This window comes from Lolium rigidum, chromosome 3 (assembly GCF_022539505.1).
Source record: "Lolium rigidum isolate FL_2022 chromosome 3, APGP_CSIRO_Lrig_0.1, whole genome shotgun sequence".
In the NCBI taxonomy this organism is placed as follows: Eukaryota; Viridiplantae; Streptophyta; class Magnoliopsida; order Poales; family Poaceae; genus Lolium; species Lolium rigidum.
This window is the reverse complement of record NC_061510.1, coordinates 318569520-318582337: the sequence shown is the minus strand read 5'-3', so window position 1 is coordinate 318582337 and position 12818 is coordinate 318569520. Positions and strand designations below refer to the sequence as shown.

The 12818-nt window shown below is 44.9% G+C and overlaps 1 long non-coding RNA gene across 5 annotated transcripts; it reads left to right on the top strand.

The window, feature by feature from the left end:
- The first annotated feature begins 373 nt into the window (after positions 1–373).
- On the top strand, positions 374–12118 carry LOC124699940. Of its 5 annotated transcripts, none has more exons than XR_007001574.1 (11): positions 374–449; positions 3853–4130; positions 4867–5106; positions 5901–6182; positions 6280–6428; positions 7537–7621; positions 8680–8774; positions 9281–9552; positions 9985–10146; positions 10977–11190; positions 11683–12118. It is a non-coding gene; the product is annotated as an uncharacterized LOC124699940 (long non-coding RNA). The 5 variants fall into 5 exon arrangements; XR_007001575.1 differs by having other exon boundaries at positions 5901–6187; positions 6341–6428; XR_007001573.1 differs by having other exon boundaries at positions 5901–6187; positions 10034–10146.
- Positions 12119–12818: the final 700 nt, after the last annotated feature.

Sequence of the window (12818 nt, the reverse complement as noted above, 5' to 3'; positions counted from 1 at the left end):
GTATACCTCGATTATTCAGGCACCCACTGAAACTTTGCGCTTTAGTTGTCGGTAATGACGTGTGACTGCGGCTGGCGGGAGGGGATCACCGTGGCGCGCTGGGATAGCGGCGGGAAGGCACCTAGGACGAGCTGCTTGTCACCTGCCCTGGCCGCTGCTGCTGACAATCTAGCCCGAGCTGCTGCCAGCGCCTTTCGGCCACCGGCCACGTCCCCGAGCTGATGCGTGCCTGCCGGTGAGTTCTCTCTTCTCACTTTATGTATTTTTGCTAAAATTTCGTTCCTTTTTCCTGTAGAATGTGTAGAGAAAATTATATACTTCCATGAATGGAAATTTTGTTCCACTCAGTAAAAAAGGTTTTTTTTTTGCATAGGCAGTAGATGTATGCTTTCGCAGCTCAACAGGGGGCTGCGACCATGATTGCGCTCTTCCGGCGCCAACGCCATGCTGTAAGCACCCTTGCCTCGACCTAGCTGCAGGATGACCAAAGGCTGCTCCTGCTGCTCCCCATCTTCGTCGAGTTGGTTCTGCCACAGGGTGGTTTAAATCCCTCTTAGATCCATCTAGTGTTGTTCTCTGTGTGATCTGTTTTTTTTTTTTGGAGTAACCGGCAGGAGCACTGCCTTTTCATTAAGAAGAGGGAAATTTTGGTCAGTTTATAAGGAAAACTGATCGAAAACCGTACAACCCAAACGCCACACACCGGCCCCGAGGCCGCGCACCACACGAGCCGACGACACTCCCGCCCTAGCAAGAAGTGGCAGCACTCAAAACAGAAAGCTCCCGAAGCCGCCGCTCCGACGTCCACACCGGTCCCGAGACCGCGCACACTGGCGAGAACAGGAAAACACGCAAACACAACACACCGGCCCCGAGGCCGCGCACGCTACGAGCCGACGACACTTCAGCCCAAGCTAGAAGGGGCGACACTCAAAGAAAGGAGAGTTCCGGAGCCGCCGCTCCGGCGTCCACACCGGTCCCGAGACCGCGCACCAGCCTGGCCGGCGAGGCAGATACCACACAAAGCATGCCAAAACTTGCCTAGCGGAGTACCAGACCTCCAAGGCATCGCCCCCAAGGGGAAGACGACGATGGCGCCGCCGATGCCCGCTCTAGCGAAAGCCAAAGCTCAGGTTTTCACCCGGAGAGTCTGAGGCTTCACACGACAAGGGAGGTGAAGGAGCTCCTCGACAATGCCTCCAACGAGGGGAGCGACATCCAAGGACGCCGACATCGCCGACACCAACCGAAGTGGATGCAGTGCTTTCGCGCGGAGTTCACCCAAACCCAAGTCGTTGAAGCCTATCCACGAAGGCGAAGAAGACACGCCCGCGTCGCAGCACACCATCGCCGCCGCACGAAGCCAACCTTCAGGACGCGCCCCACGGCCGCCCACGCAGTCGTGCCTTGCCGCCCGCACGACCAGGGCAGAGCAGCCAAAACGGGAGCCGCCGCTCCGGCCTTCACGCGCAGCAGCAGAGCCAACACCTCATGTCAACTCGCCGCCCGCCGCGAGGCGCTGGATAGCGCCCCGACCACCAGAAGAGCGGCGCCACCGCGCCGCGTCCATGCGCCATGGCACACCTCTACCATGGGCTGCACGTGCCAGCGATGGCAGCCTGCCACACACAGTGGCCCACCACAGCCGCCGGGTCGCGGACGAAACTGGGGGCGGCCACCACACGACCACCGTGCCGAGGCACCCCCGAGCTCCCTCAACCTCCATGCAACCGATGCATCGAGGCACCACCCGGCCGCTGACCATCCAAACGCCACTGCGTCCCCGGGACCGCCGTCCCGGCCTCCCCCCCGCCGCCTTGCAGAGAAAATCCCACCACAGAGCCTCCTACCGTGGTGCGCAACGCCCCATCCACCATCCCGCGGCCGCCGCCCCGGCGTCCTCAACGTAGCGCCCGCAGCCTCCTGCCGTGCCGCCCAAGCGGCCATGGGAGAGAAGCCACGAGCCGCCAGCCCGGCAGCCCCACCGCACGAGCCCAGGCCCAGCCGCCGCCACCAGGAGACCGCGAGGCAGACGCCCCGGACGGCCGCCGCGGGAGATCGAGGGGACCGCCGCCGAACGGATCTGGGCAGGCCCAGATCTTGGAGCCGAAACACCACCTCGCGCACAGCCAGCCGGGAGGCCGCCCGGCCGCTGTCGATGCAGCAGCGACGCACCAGCCACTGCATACTCCCGGGGCTGCCGCCCCGGCGTCCAAGCGCCGGCGAGCCGGACGACGCCGTCCCAGTCGGGTCGGCCTTCTGCCTGCGCCCCAACCGAAGGAGAAGAACCCCTGCCACCTTTGGGAGCAGGGCCCGCCGCCGCGGCAAGGGTCGGCGGCAGCGGCGGCGAGGGAGGAGGCCGGTGGAGAGGGTGGGGGGCGGCGGCGGGGAGCCCCCGGTGTCGCCTGGGTGCGACACGGGAGGGGTTTTTCTGTGTGTGATCTGTTGCTTAGTTCTTCTCTGAATCATCTAGTGGATCAATCCAAGTTTCAGAGGACACATTCAGATCTATTGTTAGTGACATTCATATAATATTTTAGCAAAGCGCCTACTGGATCAGAGCAAGGTTTTGAGTAATTCATCATATACCGATGCAATCTCGGGTTCGGATTATTGATTCACCATGTTTATACATATTAGTGCCGCATCCACGAATATACGATGCATTTATTTTATTTGTCTGCTTCCATCCTTGTTTCAGGTTCCGCTAGTAGAGAGTGTTAAGGATGATATTGTCATGTTTCTATTCTAGTATATAATTGCAGTTACACTAGTAGTGAAATAGGCGTATGAATGTACATGTGTAGTTTGGTTTGCCGTCTGATGCTTGTGCAAGAAATAAGTAAGGTTTTATATATGTTCCTTTGGCTGTAGTGGGTCTAGACAGGTCACAATAATCCCATTATGTTTGTGCAAGGTTCAAGAAAGCGTATTTAAGCGTACGCTAAAGCGCACTTGAGCGCTGAGCGGTAGCATAATGCTACGCTTTGGGCTGACTGTGAATTAAGCGGTTTGGAAGCAACAAACCAGTTGTTTGCTTCTTTGAACTGAATTTACCTGTCATTTGAACCTGCTATTTGCTTGTTATGTGTATGTGTGATCGTTGATCACCTTATCAAACTAACTTATTTGATGTTTGATACTATGGTAGCTTTAGTTGTGACTGATTTGATAGCTTTTTCAATTTGATACTTCAGTTTGAATTCATATGTGCTTGCTGGCTTGCTAATCACCTATATCATTCATATATTTTCTTCATATTTACATGTCAAATGTGTTGACTGCTGGGAAATAGGAAAAGTTCTGGCATTTTTTGAAAACGATTAAGCTCGCTTCAGCGACGCTTAAGCGCAAAAAGCTCTAGGCGAGAGCCTATCGCTACGCTTACGCTTTACGCTTTTTGGAACCTTGTGTTTGTGGGACAAAGATTAAAATACTCACATTTTGTGTGTGATTGATTCAACAACATGTCTATGCTGCTTGCAAATGTATCACTATGGTATTCTTATATGCATCGTAAACTGAGTATGAAGTATGAACTTTGTTCTGTTATTCATCTTTTGTACATTTTTCTGGTGTATGTATGCATTTGGGGTAACCAAATCACATGGTAAAAACTTGGAAGCTATTGGTATGCACTTGCATGCTTAGATCATCAGATAAGCACTTATGATTTGTGTGCATAAACCTCTTCCTAGTGTGGTCATTTTGTCTGGCCCACCTTTTGAACATAATACATGATGTATCTCTGAAAGAAAGTATAAAAATATTCCTTTGTTTTTTTGCTTCTGTAGAATTCTACTATACATTGCAGATTTGCTAATGAAATCGTGCACCACTCCCTTTTGACAGCAAAAAATGAATATAAGCTGTCATGATTCGTGTGAATAAACAGAGACATCAGGAGGAGAGGCGCAGCTTGATGGCTACTGGTGACCACAACTGCTCTCTCGCCAGCGCTGCCGCCACAGCATGTGCGCTCCTTCTCGGGCCTCCCCACTGCTAGGGCCAAGAACTGAGAGGCGTGCAAGTACTGCCTTCCCTAACCTAGCCGACGACACAATGCTGCTGCTGCATCTGATAATGATGACGCATGTCACCCTCAAGGTGGTTTTGCCATTTCTAGTGAGGTAGATCTTTCATCTCTATATCTGTTTCTAGTGCCGCTTTGTGTCTATTATCATATTATGCTAGTTAGTTCTTATCTGAATTTTAAGATCCATTCAAATCTTCATAACTTTGTTCAAAAAAAAAAGTTCATAACTTCTGTTGGTGAGATGCATCTGTCTTTTTGCAAAGCATGTAATGGACCAAAGCTTGGTTTGGAGTCTGATTGATCATAGCGAAGATCAATTTAACCCTTCGTTGCTGAACATCCAAGAATTGGTTGACGCAAAGTTCTGTTACATTGTTGTTTACATTGTTGTGCTGTTATCTGATGGTTTTATCACAAGCGTGATTTTGTGGGAGACTGCTTAATTGGCTGGTACGCATGTCAATGGTCTTTGGTTTGTAGTTTGTCTCCTAGAATGTTTAGAGGACATGTGGGATTTTTATTCAATGGAGACATGTGGTAGCTATCATGTATTATGCCGGTGGTGTTGAAGACGCCATTTATAGCCTTTTGTATGTGTGCGGCTTGTGGTAGCCATTCCTGATATTGGCTTAAAGCTAATTATTTGATTATGCTAGAAGTCTCCCAAAACTTAGTTCTAGTAAAAATTCATGTCTTGTGTATTTCTCAATAGTTGCAGTGGGTGAATTTTTTCATATCTACCATGATGGCTCTAAAGTTATTTCTTGATCCTATTTTGGTAATGGCATGACTCTGCATATGGATAATTGATCATGCTTGTGCCCGTGCAGAAAAGGAGATCAAGGCTGGCCTCCCTGCGCTCATGCTAGTGCACACATGTTCGGGTTGCTGCTGTTGTCTTCCCTATCCGTGTCCCCGAGCTGCTGCTGCGGGTACGGCTTCTCGGCCTCAGATGTGGCCCTAGATCCCTCCACTAGTCGTCGCAAGCATCGACCAGCGGTGGGCTAGCTTGCCGGGTAGACGACACCTCTTGGTGCACTGAGATCGACGTCGACTACAATCCGTCCTAGGTGAGCTCCAACTCTTCTCCTCTGCCCTAACCTATGGCATCGTTCCATGTTGTTCTAAGTTTAGAATTTGTTCCTGTTGTATGGTCTGATGACTTTGATTGTATTAGATCACAAAGCTACATGAAAACTCTAGATTCTGTTAGTTTAGTCACTCCTGAACTGCTATATACCTGAATGCTATTTGTAATGTGTTGTTCATTATCATTATTGCCATGGACATCCCTAGCAGGGGTATTCTAGGATAGTTGACTTTCAGTAGAAATATACTGATCTGCTGCATACCAATTAGTAGGTTACTAAGAACCTTAGGTTGGATGATAAGCGAAGTAAAGATAACAACAGTGACATAGAGAACAGGAACTTGTGACCTTAATTAGAATGCTGTGGGACTTTGGTCCTTTATGAGATGTACTAAAGTTTTCGCATTTCAAGATTTAAGCTTCTTCAATTGCCTGCACGCCTTACCTTTTAAAACATAGGTAGTATACTTAGACTTTTTTATATTGATATTCATCTTATTAATGTTATCATTGATAATAATACTGGTTTCTTTCACCCATTAAATGATATAAGCTTGTGTATTTGTTTGACCCATGTTCTCCTGTAAAGTGCGTGAATGTTTACCTCTTCAGGCTATTTTTGATTGACACAGTGTTTCCTCTAGAAAAAATCTGTGTTTTATATCTAAATATAGTGGCCCTGTTAATATTAGTCTTTTTTCTACTGCAACATTCCAAATTACAGAATTCTTTTTTAGCAGCAAAGCATATGATAGTTTTATAATTTTGTGTCAGATCTGGAAGGGGCATCTTCAAGATCATGTGCATCCCGAGCCTTTGTCTTCTGGCTAAGGAGACAAGTCACTAGCTGATTTGACACCAGATTCTGTTGTACCCACTAAACTTCCTCGGGTCCCTAAATATGTGAATTCTTCTCAAGGACCTGTTAGTAATACATCATCAACATCCTAGCGTGGTGCTGCAAACTCAGCTGTGAGTGTTCCATGCGTCTTGATGCCAAGCTCTTCGATGGGATCTGTTAGCTCGGACAAATCAAGTTTCAACCTAGATGCTAAGGTTCGGTATGTGATGCATATTATACTTGGCCATGTTTTTTTGCGTCGGTTTCGTATTGCTCACCTGTGTCACATCCACTGACAATTGCTGTTTTTAGACTAGGAATTCAAGTTGAACCCAAATGATAAGGGTTTCACTCCATTGACTTATCCTGTCAGGCCACCTCGCCCTCTAGAAGTCGATGCAACATACTATTATCCTAATAACATGCAAACTACTCCTGGACCTTGGCATGGCCACATGGGGGTGAGTTTCTACTATTTTAAACACATTTTCCTTATTTACTTACTATTTACATGAAATGGATGCAATACTGAATTCAAATATAGCTGTCTGAATTATAACCTATTTTTTGAGTTTATTTTCAAAAAGAATTGGGAAGAGTGTCAGTGGTACCAGGTTGTTGATTTGGTACTGAAGTTTAGTTACCTGCTAGTCAAGATGTCGGAGTTGGAATAATTCTTATTAAACATCCTTTTTAATGATGTGGTCCTTCACTAATTTCCATGGTTTCTAAAGCCGATACTCTGTGCTTTCCTATTGATGACAATTACTTGTTTGATTTTTTGTGGTCTCGATTCTCGAACAATCCATGAGATGCATGTTGTATTGTGTTAGTTTCTGAAGCTTCTAGGGCTGTTAGTTTTTCTTTGATGTATACGGGCAAATGCTTACTTTTGCAATTTGTCTTGTCATGTCCATCCAATCAGCTTCCAGATTCTTAGATTTGGGTAATGACATTCCCTCTGAATTTGCAGCTATTTTTTTGGTATACATTGATTTTCGTAGGGTCCGAATTTTGAGCATGTACTAGTTTAAGAATTTCTGGTGGGGGGAGGGGGGGGGGGGGATTAAAGCTCAGGAAATAAATATAGTCCTACTTTCACCTTTCTTCCATTACATGTGCTTCTGGGGACCTTCTCTTTTCGAGTTCACTGTTGTTACTTTGAATTGTTGTGTTGTTTTCTTTTTTCCCTCTCTAATTGCCAACCATCTTGGTTAGGTTTCTTCTTGTGGCCTGTCATTTGAGCTTATTCGTAGTTTGAGCTTCTGATAATTTGAAGTTATGGTGATTGCTGGGTAAAATGTAAAAGCTTTTTTCCTTTCTTCTTCTAATGAAGCCAAGATCTTCAAAAGCTTTGTTTCCAGTTACTCTTGCCTTTCTGCATCAGTTTTGTTGTCGGGTTACAACACTAGATATTTTTTGCTAATGAAATACTCTCTTTTTCATCAAAACTAAGTGTTTATATTAGCTTATTATGTAGCCTGTAAACAGCAGTTTTGATGCCGTTGAGTTTTCTCATGGTTTCTTTCATGATTAATTAAGCTAATAAGGTTCATCCCTTCCTTGCAGATTGATTAGGAAGCTAAGCCTCACATCTCATCGATAACGCGGTGGTTGAAGCATCTTTGAGCACTCTTATATTGTGTTCAGTAAGGTACTCCTTACAAATAATCAGTACTCGCCCAATACTCAAATATCGATGCAATTTTCCTGTTTAACCGTGGTTTTCTAGATAACATGTTTTTATCCATATGGTTGGACGAAATAAACACACACACACACCGGTGCAGTTATTTGATTCTGGTTTCTTGTGCCATCTAATTATTTGTCATGGTATAGATAGTACAAATTCAGAAGTAAAGATTCTTCCTATCTTGATAACAAAGGAGGAGTACATTGCCCAAAACTTTCTTGATCCATTCTGAAAGTTGAAGGACCACTTTGTGCCTTTAAGCCTGCAAATATGCAGTGGAGTTGTGCGACCGCAGGGCAGCCTAGATGGGGTGCCCATGGAGGACTTGTGCGCCGACTTGTAGATCCTTACGCCATAGTGGCAGCACTTGTAGATTCGCACACAAGGATGGGTACTGCGACAACATATCTGGTTGATGGTCTCATCACCACAAAGGGGGCAAGTCACCAAAGGGAGGATCTAGCGCTTGAGGCGGACGAGGACATGCTGCTGTGGAGGGAGATGATGGTGAATCAATGTGCTAAGCGATTGATATCGATGGGGAAAGCAGATGGGGAGGAGGCTTGTAGGAGAAGGAGAATGTTTCGGGGCGAGTCTTCATTGAATGACCATGGCGTGAGCACCGACCAGCTCCACCATATGGCACATCACACTAAACTCCTACAGAACATTGAGGCCGTGGTCCACTCCGTCCAGCTATTTTGTACTAGTCGGGGGCAGCGATGGAGTCTAAATTGAATACGTGTGCTGTGTGTAGACGTGTGCTAGGAAGCTGGATTGATTTCTTTATAAAATTAGCATACAACACAAAATACATCCGGGTACCACCAATCTTGGCGCATTTGGACGGTGCAGGAAACGGGACCATTTGTTCCAGGGATCACTTGCGCTTTTCCGCTGGTTATAGAGATATGATGTTGGTTATAGTTTAGAGTCTCCTTCTATATATCTATAATGTTGTTGTTTGAAATCTGCTGCTTGAACATTGCAAGTACTTGGTATTGATTCCACTTCTGTAGGTGAACATACCATCGCAAGCCTAGGAGCATGCATGTACTTTGTCGAGACCTTCCCATGTTCTCATTACTTCCATTTCGGTGAACTCTCGAATAAGGTAAATTCTTGGTTTCTTCTTTTTCGTCTACTTGCTCTTTGAGGGCATGTACAATGCAAGATGCGTAGAGAGGTGCTTAGCGGATTAGCAAAATCGACTGGTTTTTGCTTATGCATTGGTGCTTATTTACACTAGGCTGATGCCTAACTAGGCACCTCTCCTATACAAATAAGCACCGGTGCTTAACAAAATGCTTGACTTATTTTTGTACGCACCTCCTTGCATCGTACATGCCCAGATAGAATGGCCACCAAGTCATGGTTTCTGTGCTCTGTACACTGAACCTATAATGTACTACTCCCTCCGTCTAAAAATAGGTGTCTCACTTTTGTTATCTAGATGCATTTTAGTTAGAGATACATCCGTATCTAGATAAAGTTGAGACACCTATTTTTAGATGGAGGGAGTAGTTGGTTTAGTGTTGGTAACATGCATATGATTTGGTTTTGCATTTTTAGCATGATTCAAGGGATGTCACAAAAGTGAAATGATTTGTGTTGATTCAGGGTACAAGAAGTCGAACAAGGACTACCCCCACAGGAGGTTGTCACCCAGCTGAGAAGTGCCGGTCTCCCCGAGATCCAGCTGGTGGTTGCCTGTCCTGGCTGCTGCTGCTGCCGACTACTTCTGGCTCGCTACCATGCAATGACGGCAAATTCACTGTGGTGTAACTGCGGCAGAGGTGGTTTCTTTGTCGAGGCCGTGATTTAGTTGAGTTTTTGGTACTCCTCTTCGTTAGAGCAAATGAATTGAGTGCAAGGCAGCCGACGTTCTTGCTGTAAGTAACTATTTTTCCTTCTTGGTATTGATAAGTTTTATGTACTTTCGTACAGACATATGTTGTTTTACTAGAAATGAAAATGTCCAAGATCTGGCCTTGATTTGTTTTTGGTGTTTATGTCTTTGTGAAATTGATGTGGATAGGTTAAAAATGGGATAGTTTATGGCTGAATTCCTTCTGAAATTCAGTGAAAATTGACTGAAATATTGTGTCTATGTATTCAGTGGGGTTTGTCTTACATTGCTTCCACCAAGTTCTATAGTTTGTGAAGTTGGGACAGTTTGAGATATCTTCTCTATGTGGATACATAAATATCGATGTCTCATCATTAATTCTCCTAGCTATTGTACTTTGCATGTCTTGTACGATTTCTCAAGGCACACATGGTGAATGTGTACATGCGGTTCATGATGGGATATTTTTTTACAGGCTGACAGACTTGCAGAAATTAAGGGATCGGATCTATGTTTATTGGCAGGTTTGCATGGTTGATGGAATTGTCGGTATGCTCTCAAGATACCCACCCACATTAGCTATTGGAAGATATGCAGTCCTCTATGGAAGTCACGGAAGCTGGGACAACTCTAGCTGGTGAATTGAGTTTGCTTGTGCTACATCTTAATTATTTCCGTGCTTGCATTATATATCTTGATCACTTGCATTATTTCTGGTTGCATCACAAAAACTAGGACCGCACTATCTAAACTCTAGCACTCCCATACTTATGCATGTTGTTGCTGTTGCATCAAGTAAATCACCACTTGCACTATCTAAATTCTAGTACTAGATGGACGCTCACTCTTTTTCTGTCCATGTGGAGTTCTGAATGTTAGGAAGTATCTGTATCGAGATTTACTTCAGTTGCTCATGTACTTGGACTTTTTATGATAGATAAATACTCATGTGGTGTCCAATTGCTTGGCAGCTGCATAAATCTCCCCTTGATAGGCTCTGTTACCTAAGGTCTAGTTATACATGTTCTCATGAAATTGCTGATGCGATTCCCAATGGCTTGGCAGCAACATTTGTCATGTGTTAGCGTATTTTCTTGTCTATTGATAGTGTGTACAAAAATATGCTCATCCATGTGACTACTAAATCATTCTTGCTTATTAGTCTTGTGACAGCTGTCGTGCTGACATAAGTTACCCACCCAAGTTCAAGAGCACGCATGAGAGATTCTTCCCATGCTCTGACACTTCCATTATGGGACGAGATTGATGCTACTCTTGTTTTGTATATGAATGCCTGTGCTATTGAGCTGCCAGTTTTTTTGTTCACAACTTTGCGGAGATCTTTCATTCCGCTCTACAAACACTTGCGTTCTAATTATTGACATCTCATAGTAGAAACTATATGTATGCAGATAGTAAACTTGGTTGTAATTTCTCATCGATTAATTTCATTTCTATTTATCCCAGGAAATTGTAAGCGGAATATTTTAACCTCGTCTAGACTGATATTCGGCAGAATCCTGATTGAGTTCTGGTTAACATCTATGCTTGGCAGCAATCTCAATTAGATAAATAATCAGAACTTGAGATGGTACATACTACTTCGGCAGGCCAGTAACAAAAGAGAGTTGCAAGACATGTACTCAAGAGAACCGGGAAGTTCATAATATCTGGCGTTTAGGTAAGTTTCCAGTTCCACTCTCCTCTTTGTACTTTGTTATAATATTGTGGGTTCAGGTAAGTTTCTAGTTCCTCTCTGATCTTACGTTTGTGGTGAACAGGATTTTATTAGCACACTAGAGAATCAAAAGGAATAAAGATTATCCTGTCATTTAATACTTTTTTTACTTACATTCCAAGAAGACCACTCCAATTCCTTAAGCAGTGGCGAGTGGTAATTAGTTTCTTAAGATGGCATTTAGTCTAAGTTACGGCTTAGACCCACCTGTTAATCTTCATTCTTTGGTGCTTATAATTGTGCGTAATGCTGTCACGGTTGATAAGAGATAATGGACATTTTATTGGAATATGGTCTAAGTAATCCTAATGCTGACCAAGTTTTGCTAGTCTTGTCATTTGTTGAACATTTTCTGTGTACCCTTGTTTGCGTGTTGAGCAATATTTTCCTGTGCCGTTCGTGGAGCTAAACCTTTCTTGGTTTATGGTGGTACAGGTGATAGGATGTACAGGCAGCATGTTGCCGTGGTCCTTGCTCTTGAAGGGAGGAGTGGAGCTGGAGATCTGGCCGGCCGGACATGCTTTCTTTGTCGATTTCATTGATCGATCCAGTGGCATGTTCAGTGCCTGTTAGGTTGTTATGAGTAGGTGGAGTGCTGTTTGGGAAGAAGCATCTATGTGGATGGAAGGTCCTTTATTTATAATACTATGCAATATAATGTTGGTACCAGAAATTTCTTCGGCTGATCATATTCAACCTGATGGAAGAGTGAGAGATCCATGTGGGTTCTTTTTATGCCAAAACTGAGAGAATTAACATTTCACATTGATGAGAGATGCAGGTAGTGCTTGTTTTCTTTCGATCTTCCCGGCTGTATTACTGTATAAACGACAGCGTTTTGACACCTAGACACCTGATTTGTTGTGTATGAGTCCTTGGCTCCAATTTACATCTGTCTTCACTGTGTTGGTTAAGTCAAAGCAACCAAGGTCAAGCACGGGCTGATTTCTAGGAACCCAACCGAACGATTCATGTATATATATATATATCTAGCAAAGAAAAAGAGGTACGAGCCGATTGCTGTTCCGTAAAAGGAGTATAAATTTAGTCTAAAATAAAGATAATTTTGACCATTTTTTAGGAAAAAAAAGTAGGTGGTACATGCATGGATTTCTCGGCGCATTGAGCTCAACATTATGCATTCGTGACATATACATATATGGCATGGTTTGCGAGGAATCAGTCACCAAATCAATCTGGCGCGTTAGGTCCCACTAATACAGGAAATGACATGAATACCTGGAGCAGTTATCAGGACTTTTTACAGAAGGAACGAGTAGGTGGATGCATGCATGGATTTCGTGGCTAGAAGGCGCATTGAGCTCGGCGTGATGCAACCGTGGTGTATACAAGGGCATTGGCATGGTTTTCGCGCGCGGGGCATGTAGAGTCATTCGCGGAATCCCTTCCGTTGATTCTTGAGCGTTATTGAGAACGAATCGGCATGCATGCATTTCTCGGCTAGGACGCCCATTGAGCTCAGCCTGATGCATCCGTGTCCGTATACACAGCCAGGCTGGAGAGCATTGAATCATTGGTCGAATCCATCCACGACGCTAAAGCAGGGAGGG